The sequence below is a fragment of the Macaca thibetana genome, chromosome 4 (assembly GCF_024542745.1).
Source record: "Macaca thibetana thibetana isolate TM-01 chromosome 4, ASM2454274v1, whole genome shotgun sequence".
Taxonomy (NCBI): domain Eukaryota; kingdom Metazoa; phylum Chordata; class Mammalia; order Primates; family Cercopithecidae; genus Macaca; species Macaca thibetana.
This window is the reverse complement of record NC_065581.1, coordinates 48,620,349-48,627,505: the sequence shown is the minus strand read 5'-3', so window position 1 is coordinate 48,627,505 and position 7,157 is coordinate 48,620,349. Positions and strand designations below refer to the sequence as shown.

The 7,157-nt window shown below is 34.4% G+C and overlaps 1 pseudogene; it reads left to right on the top strand.

Moving 5' to 3' along the window:
• Nucleotides 1-3,358: 3,358 nt before the first annotated feature.
• Nucleotides 3,359-3,796, top strand: LOC126953378 (60S ribosomal protein L27a-like; annotated as a pseudogene).
• The last annotated feature ends 3,361 nt before the right edge of the window (nucleotides 3,797-7,157 follow it).

Below are 7,157 nucleotides of genomic sequence, written 5' to 3'. Positions count from 1 at the left end.
TAAACTGGACTCCTAGAAGTTTGTGGCTATTGTGCGTTGATGATTGTAGGAAATTGAGAAGGCAAATACTTGGAGTGGAAAAAAGCCCTAATATCTAGTGAGTTCCCTAACAGATAGGAATGAATTGTTTATTCATTATTGAAATTAGAGGTCCAATCACATTTTTAAAATCTTGCAAAAATGGCTGGGCACAGTGGCTTGCACCTGTAATCCCAGCTACTTGGGAGATTGAGGTGGGAGGATTGCTTCAGGCCAGAAGTTCAAGACCAGCCTGGGCAGCAGAGTGAAACTCCCATCCCAGAATTTGCTGAAATGGTGACCATGTGTTCTAGGTACTTGGAGGTTATTTATACTATCATCTTTACTTTTACATATGTTCAAAAATGTCTAGAATAAAAAATGTTCAAGTGCAAATACAGATCTAAATTGTTTACCTACCTTAGTAAACTCCATGTCTAAGAACCTATCATGAGGGAACAATATAAAATTTTATTAGTTCATTTTCAGGCGGCTGATAAAGACATACCCGAGACTGGGCAATTTACAAAAGAAAGAGGTTTATTGAAATCACAATTCCACATGGCCGGGGAGGCCTCACAATCATGGTGGAAGGTGAAAGGCACGTCTCACATGGCAGCAGACTAGAGAAGAGGGCTTGTGCAGGGAAATTCCCCTTTTTAGAACCATCAGATCACATGAGACTTATTCACTATCACAAGAATAGCACAGGAAAGACCTGCCCCCACGATTCAATTACTTCTGACTGTGTGCCTCCCATAACACGTGGGAATTCAAGATGAGATTTGGGTGAGGACACAGCCAAACCATATCAAAAATATATAAAATATTATGCTATATATGTTCATCATAGCATTACTTTAAATCATAAAATGTTAGCAAGAAATCTAACTGGATTCATCCATAGCATTAAAATATGTAGTAGAATAATATTTACTGACATAAGGAAAGGTTTGATTTTTTATTTTATTGCCAAATGTAAATGAATCAGATAATAAAAATTATATATAAGATTTCACTTAGTGAAAAACAAAATATGTATACAATATATTATATTATATAATTATGTAATGTATTATAATGTATATTCTTTATTATATATTGTATTATATGTTTATATATAATACATAATTTTATATAATTTATATATTGAATTTTAAATATATATATAGTTTTAGACAACAACGTATATATTTAGTCAACCTCATATATCCAGTTTTAGTCAGTTGGAAGTCAGAAAGCAGGGTGCCACCATGGTCAGGTTCCACGAGGGCCCTCTTCCTGGCTGGCAGATGGCTGCCTTTTTACCACGTCCTAACATGTTGGGGAGACAGAGACAGCAAGTTCTCTGGTGTCTCTTCTTATAAGGGCACTAATCCCATCATGAAGGGCCCTCCCTTCATAACCTAATTACCTCCCAAAGGCTCATCTCTAAATACAACACATTGTGGGCTGGTGCTTCCACATATGAATTTTGCAGACACAAACATTCAGTCCATAGCATGTATCAATATTAAAATAATTATCTCTGGAAGATATATTCTTTTAATATTTCTGGGTCTTCTATGTTTACTACAACAAATGTACATTTTTTAATGTAATCAAGGGGAATAAATCCACAATAAATGCCCATTTCTATGGCTTGGAAAGGCTTCTGCTTTCACTTATAATAAGAACCAATTCTCCCACTGAGAATAACTTTAAAAGTTTGTAAAATACAGAAAAACAATTTAAATGAAACTATCAAAATGGCACCAAGGCAGACAGGTTTGAGAGGCTAACATCATGGAAAGAAAACTCAGAAGTGATTCTGACATTTTTCAATGCTTTCCCCTTCAACACATTTGCTAATTCATAAGTAATGTGGACAGAAATGCTTAGAAGCTGAGCAAAAACTGGAGAGGTGGAGAAAATTTTCTGCAGTCTTTTCCGCAGAATTTTCTGCAGTCTTAGCAACTATAAAGACACACTTGGAGTTTAGGGCTGCCAACAAAGTTAGGACTTGAAAGTTCAAGATCTTGTCCAGAAAGGAAGTTTGGAAAAGTGAACTTGGTACCTAGAGTCAACAATAAGTACCTGCTAAGAGGCCAAAAATCTAAGCAAAGCAATTAGAAATTTCACTGTGCTGAGCAGAGAAGACATAGAGTTAAGTGTCTGCTTATTTGGAAGAATACTGATAAGGTACTTAAGACTTCTTGAAGAACTGCACCCTAGAAATTAAAGTGAAGTGGAACTAGATCAGGTCTTTAAACAGACAGAAGTCAGGCTTAGAAACCAATTAAGTCCTGGTTGAAGTAAGGTGATCTGCTGTTCTCTGGTGGAATAGAATCATGCAGAGCCTATACATTATTTCATACACTATGTCTGATAGTCAATCAAAACCTACCAGGCATATGTATCAAGAGAAAAGAACAAGATAGAGAACAGTTGTTAAGAATAGACTCATAAGGATGCAGCTATTAACGTTAATAAACAGGGCATTTAAAATAAACTATGATTTACATGCTCAAAATTCTACAACAGGATAAAGAATTTCATCAACTAGAGTTAATAAGAAGAAGTATAAAATGGGAATGGAAACTCTAAAACTGAAAAATTCAATAACTAAAAAAATGCAATAAGTACGTTAAATAGCAAATTAGACACAGTTGAAGAGAAAATTAGTGACCTATAATTTCAGTACATAAAACGTATCCAGGTCTAAGATTAACACATATATTTGTGGTCCCAGAAAAGGACAAGAGAGAAAACAGGCAAAAGCAATTTTTGAAGGTTTTCAAAAATAATGAAATATATCAAACCACAAACTCAAGACTCATTATGAACTCCAATAATATCAAAGAAATCAATTTCTAGACATATCATAGGAAAACCAAAGACAAGGAGAAAATCTTTAAAGGAGATAGAGGGGGAAAAAAAAGACACCTTACTTTCAAAGCAGCAAGAAAGTGATAACGATACTTGCTGTCTCAACAGAAACAATGAAAGCTAGAAAGTAAAGTTTTCTCTTCAAAGTGATGAAATAAAATACTTTCTAACCTAAAATTCTATTCAAAATAAAAACATACTTATAAATGAAAACAAAGGTTTTTTAAAATAATAACAATAATAGTTTCTTGCCAGTAGAATTGCATAAATATAGATACTGAAAGGCATTCTTTAAGAAGGAATATAATTATAGAGAAGGAATATAATTATACAGACATTGAACAGTAAAGAGCAATGGAAAAGGTAAATATGTGGTTAAAGCTAAATAAATTTTGTCTTATAAAACAATAATAAAAATGCCTAGTTGACTTTAAAATACATAGAGTATCTCTATGTTGTCTCAGTTGCTGACATGCCATCCAGAGTGAGAAAGACCCAGAAACTTTGGGGCCACATGAGCCACGGCCACAGCCTCATCAGCAAACACCAGAAGCACTTGGAAGGCAGTAGAATGCTGGTGGCATGCATCACCACAGGATCAACTTTGACAAATATCACTGGGACTACTTTGGGAAAGTTGGTATGAGGATTACTACTTAGAGAGGAACCAGAGCTCCTGCTCAACTGCCAGTCACGATGAATTGTGGACTTTGGTCAGTGAGCAGACACAGGTGAATGCTGCTAAAAACAAGACTGGGGCTCTCCTACCATTGATGTCGTATGATTAGACTACTACAAAGTTCTGGGAAAGGGAACGCTCCCAAAGCAGCCTGTCATTGTGAAGACCAGATTCTTCAGAAGAAGAGCTTAGGAGAGGATTAAAGGGTATTGGAGTGGGCTGGTGGGGTGAAGCCACATGGAGGGAGGTTTGTAAAATGCTAACAACTGCTACAAAAAAAAATAAAAATAACAAAACAAAAATATATAGAATATTAAGATATGACAAAAAGGGCAACCAACAAAAGACAAAAGGGAGGTGATGAAGTTAAAGCATCCCAAGGTACTAACATTGTTCAGGAAGTGGCAGAAATAGTGACTTATGGTGAACTGTAATAAGTCAAGGATGAATATTTTAATTTCATGGTGAACTGTAATAAGTCAAAGATGACTATTTTAATCTCTAAGAAAATGATAAATGAAGGTATATAACTAAGATCATTGAAGGGCTAAATGATATAATAAAGTTGATTTTTTTATTATAAAGTAGATGAGACAGATATAAAACAAATAGAAAAAGAAATGTAAACCCAAATATTTCAATGATGACACTAAATGTAAAATGTATCATATCATAATTAAATGAGAAACACTGTAAGACTGGGGGAAAAAATATGCTCCTTTCAAAAGCACCCCCCGCCCCACACCTTAAGTATAAGGACACATAGAGGTTGATGGAAAAAAGTATACAATCAGTGAGGTGTTGAAGCAGACTCACACTAGCTCATGAGCATCAATGATCAAATTTTTGGAAATATTGTGAGCCAATTAATGTCATGCTAGAAGCTTGAAATCAGTGCTGGTAAGAGTAGCTACATGATGGAAGGTGACAAATGCCACAAATCAGTGCTTCCCAAGCTTGGAAAGATAACTGTTAAAAATGTACAACATACATTGTTATATAATGGAAACAAAACCAAAAGAAAATAGATATAGTTATTTTAATATGAGTCAAAGTAGACATAAGACTAGTACTAGATATTAAGAGGGACATTTTAGAATGCTAAGAAGGCAATACACTGGCCAGGCGTGGTGGCTCATGCCTGTAATCCCAGCACTTTAAGAGGCCAAGGTTGGGGGATTCCTTGAGGCCAGGAGTTCAAGACCAGTCTGGCCAACATGGCCAAACCCTGTCTCTACTAAAAATACAAAATTTAGCAGGGCAATCACTTGAACCTGGGAGGTGGAGGTTGCAGTGAGCCAAGATCGCGCCACTGAACTCCAGCTTGGGCGACAGAGCTAGACTTTGTCTCAAAAAACAAAACAAAACAAAAAACAGGCAATACACCAGGAAGATATAACAATTCTCAAAATGTCCATGCCCACTAACATAGCTTCAAATATATAAAGTTGATAGGATTAAAGAGAGGAATAGTTTCTCAATCATAGTAGGAGATCTTAGCACACCTTTCTATTTTTAATAAAACAAAGGAAAAAATTAATGAGGATATACAACTGTGCCATTCAATATGAAAGCCATTAGGCAAAGGGGACTATTAAGCACTTAAAATGTGGCTAATGCAAATCGAGAATGGAATTTTTTATTTTATATATAATCTTAATTAATTTAGTTTACATTTTTAAAACTGAAGCACTGTAAATTTTTTTATTGTTAAGCACAAACTTATTTTTTTGGTAGGGCTTCATTTCACTTTCATGATTGAGGACTAAACTCTAATTTTTTTTTTAAATCTTGCCCAAATTCTTGTCTAAGGGGTCTGAGGAGTCATGCCCTACAAACCATAAATTATCATCAGATGAGGTTATTTAACCCTGTATATCATGACTTACTTTCCAAACTGACTCCAGCATAACAGGGAAGATGCAGAAATGAGTAGAGATGCAAAAATTAGTACTATAACCAATACAATAACATTTTTTTTTTTTTTTTTAATATGGAATCTCCCTTCGTCGCCCAGGCTGGAGTGCAGGGGCACGATCTCAGCTCACTGCAACCTCTGCCTCCTGCTTTCAAGCAATTCTCTGCCTCAGCCTCCCGAGTAGCTGGGATTACAGGCGTCTGCCACCACACCCAGCTACTTTCTGTATTTTTAGGAGAGACAGGGTTTCACCATCTTGGCCAGGCTGGTCTTGAGCTCCTGACCTCATGATCTACCCGCCTTAGACTACCAAAGCTGATACAATAACTTTTTAAGAAGACTGAACATAAGGATGCTGCAAATTCTACAATGAATGGCAATTTTACTTTTCTATGACAAAACAAAGCAAAAAAAGCTGTTCGTTGTGTAAAAATATTTTTAAGGATTAAAGTGAAGAATATTGTTACATTTTTATCATTATGTAAGAAGTTTACTCTCAGTAGTCAAAGGAAAATTGGCAACACTGTCCGCCTGAAATCAGAATGCAATGTCCAATTTTAAAAAGTTAAACAATATATAACAAGATCCAGCCTTATAACTTAGTCCATCTATAAAACAGCTTGGATTTTGCAGAAAATAGAAAAACATTTTGAGAAAGTAAATTCTAATTTTAGAAATGGAAATGTTGTTAGAAAGTTCTGAGGAAAGTAAAAAAAGAAGGTATTTTACATTCAATAATCTTGTAAATATCTTTGGTTAAGCCACTAAACCATTGATCGTAGATAACAAAACTTTTCTAAAAATATCAAAGATTAATTGACTGAAAATTTGAAAAATTGCAAGTACTTTTCTTTAGCTTTGCTTGAGTCATATAGGGTCAAACAGACCCTGCTGAATTAATATTCAGAGTATACAGTGTCTTGGATGTTCCAATTGCCAAAAAACAACAAAAAAAGGTGTACATTTGCAACCTAAAATTTAAATTTTTGGCATGGATATTCTTTAATTTTTTATATCTGTCAAAGAAGAATTTCCACTAGATACAAAAAAAATAGTTTCTATCACAACAGATGGTGCTTCAGTTATTTTAAATCAAAACTCTGGATTTACTAGAATTTTAAACCACAGACTCAAGTTTTCCTCCTACTTCATTCCAATATGTGCTACATATTGAAAATATTTGTGCTCATCATTCTGAAACAGTCTCTATGAAGAGTGTCAAGCATACTGCAAAATTATTCAGTATGTAAACATAAATGTTATGAATCATCCATTTGTGGAACAATTAAAAGAAATAAAAGACAGTGAAGGTAATTGTCTTATGTTCTTTGCCAATTGTTGTTGGTTGAGTTGTGGAAAAGTTTTACAAATATTTATTGCAATGTTAAGTCCAATTCTAGAAAATTTTCAAACTAAAGGAATGTCTGTCAAATATTAAATAATCAAAGAAAAAAAAAACCAGTAGTTTGATTTGTGTTTCCTGACGGGCATCACACTGCACATGAAGGAGCTAAATTTTCAAGTTCCAAGGAAAGAAAAAGCTATTGTAACCTACCTAGACAAGTATGTGAATTAATATTGACCGGGAATATTTTATATTACAATCAATAATGATGTTGTTTTTACATTTTCATAACAAGAATCAATATATAGAAGATTTTAGTTGTAATTGAA